The sequence below is a fragment of the Pteropus vampyrus genome, unplaced genomic scaffold, assembly GCF_000151845.1.
Source record: "Pteropus vampyrus isolate Shadow unplaced genomic scaffold, Pvam_2.0 Scaffold112, whole genome shotgun sequence".
Classification (NCBI taxonomy): Eukaryota; Metazoa; Chordata; class Mammalia; order Chiroptera; family Pteropodidae; genus Pteropus; species Pteropus vampyrus.
The window spans coordinates 981,387-983,873 of NW_011888893.1; the positions used below are offsets into that span (position 1 = coordinate 981,387).

The following is a 2,487-nucleotide window of genomic DNA, read 5'->3' on the forward strand; positions in this document are numbered from 1 at the left end:
CTTTAAGGTAATGAAAGAAAAAAATTCTCAACATATAATTCTACATCCAGAAAAATGATATATTTCAAAAATGAAAACGCAAAGTTCTTCAGATTTAGAAAAGCTGAAAGAATTCATCACTAGCAGACCTGCACTACAGGAAAGTTTAAAAGGAGTCCTTTGGGCAGAAGAAAAACAATACCAGATGTAAATATGAATCCATTCCCAAAAGAACAAAAATCACTGGAAATGGTACCCATATGATTGAATAATATGTTTCTTACAATTTATATTTGTTTTAAATATGACTATATAAGCAAATAAAACATAATGTGTTCTATGACATTAAAAAATAAAACATGAAAACAATCACAATGTAATTGATAAGATAGAAACTGAATTGTGTGTTTGGTGTGAGATAAAGTCTGAAGTATTTTTTTTTCTATTTTATGTCCATATAAATTTCCCTTTTATTCTATCAACTGAGTGAACTGATTTATTTTCTAATATTAATGTAATCTAGTATTCTTGGTATCATGACGTATCATCCTGCTTTTATATATTGCTGGATTTGTTTTGCTTATATTTTCTTGAGAAATTTCATATGTATAGCCTATAATTTCTTTGTAATTCTTGACAGATTTTGATATCGGGGTTATTCTGACTTCCAAAAATAATTTGGCAACTTTTCTTCCTCTTCTACTTTCTTGAAGAGTTTCAGTAGGATTGGGATTAATTTTTTTATTGAATGTTTAGCACAATTCACCAGTGAAAATACATGAGCCAAAACTGGCAAGTATTTACTCTTTTATGTAAACTTTTCTGCAGGCATGTGGAAATATATGAACCGAGGAGGTTTGATATATATTTCATACAGTAAGAAATTTATAACGTTTCCCCAGATTTTTTCCCCAGATATCTGTCAACTAGATGGCCAATATACATCAGATCTTTCATAATTTGGGAAAGCTGCCATCACACTCTAGCACTGACCAAAGCATGGTTTGTAGAAGGGCCTAAGATTGATGTTATTAATGAAATCAAATGTTCGTTCTGCATTTTTAAATGCATAAATGAGGACAATTTACTTACATGCTGTAAGCTGCAGTTTCCTCAGGTATTAACTGGAGAAGCAAATACATTACATTATTATTGTGGTTGTCTCATTAGTATTACTTTATTTCATCTCTTTAAGCCTGGCTTCAATTATTCAAGTGTGTGATTTGCATTTTTAATTTTTCTTCTTTTGTTTTTCCTTATAAAGTCATATGACAGACTTGGCAGAAAGTGATTTCACAAAAATTGACAAAGTGTTTCTAAATGGAAAGTTCACAGTTACAACATCTGGCTTTGTTTGTATTTCTTTGAACTAAGAAAGAGGATTCAACCAGGTTTTCTGCCTCGTCAGCAGAACAGCAGGGGCCAAAGGCAGAGAGAGGAACTCGAGGTATTAGGGAAAAAAGATGTGGCAAAGACTGTCAATCACCAGGAAAGCAAACTAGAGGAAAGGAACTTGGAAGAGATGACTGTAGCAAAATAATAACAAGAAATGTGACACAGGTATGATTCTATATTCTGTAGAATCATATAAATATGAATCCATTCCCAAAAGAATATTGATCTATATTGCTATGTATATCGAGAGGCTTTAGGGTTACTAAGAAGTCAGTTGAATTACATCTTTCTAGTTTTCTTTAAAAACATAAAATCACACACACATTCATGCTGTCCTGCTCTTGTTTTTCTTCTCTTTTTAACTTAATTATTTCATCATATGTTATGTATCACAATAAGCTACTGTCTTTCCAGCACCAATTAGCAAGTACTTAACTTTTAAAAATCAGAGTATATCTATGGCCACACCACCCTGAATGTGCCCGATCTTATCTGATCTTGGAAGCTAAGCAAGGTCAGGCCTGGTTAGTACTTGGATGGGAGACCACTTAGGAAGACCATGCGCTGTAGGCGTTAAAAAAAAATCGGAGTACATTACTTATGAGTAAACTAATAATCAGATATAAAAATCTAAAAAAAAAAAAAACATGTAGAAGAATGTAAAGTCTGATCCAATTCTCACTGCTCGTGGAGGAATTAAAAGTTATTTCTTTGTATTTGACTTGGTAAGTAGGTAAACATGGGTTTTAGAATTCTTTGAATGTTTTCTCCATTTGTCTTAATTAGCTAGATTAATTTAAGACAAGATAATGGACCTTATTCCAACTTTCCTTAAACTTCACACATGGAAAATGATGAATCAACACCTGTCTCTCAAAAGGAAAAGAAAATGCTTACTTTTAGATGAATTAGTAGGATAATAAGTAGTAGCAATTCTGGTTTCCCACTCTTAAGTCCAGGGCAAGTATTTAATTTTCTGATGAATGTAACTGGCCATAGATGTTGGCACCTTTTGGTTCCCATCATTGGTTGTCTGGCCAGAGGCAGAAACCAAGGAATTCTGTTTTAGTTCAATAAAAATATCATAAAACCAAGTAGACCATGAACAAGTCT

At 32.4% G+C, this 2,487-nt stretch overlaps 1 pseudogene; it reads left to right on the forward strand.

The window, feature by feature from the left end:
• The first annotated feature begins 1,828 nt into the window (after positions 1-1,828).
• On the forward strand, positions 1,829-1,947 carry LOC111743379 (annotated as a pseudogene).
• The last annotated feature ends 540 nt before the right edge of the window (positions 1,948-2,487 follow it).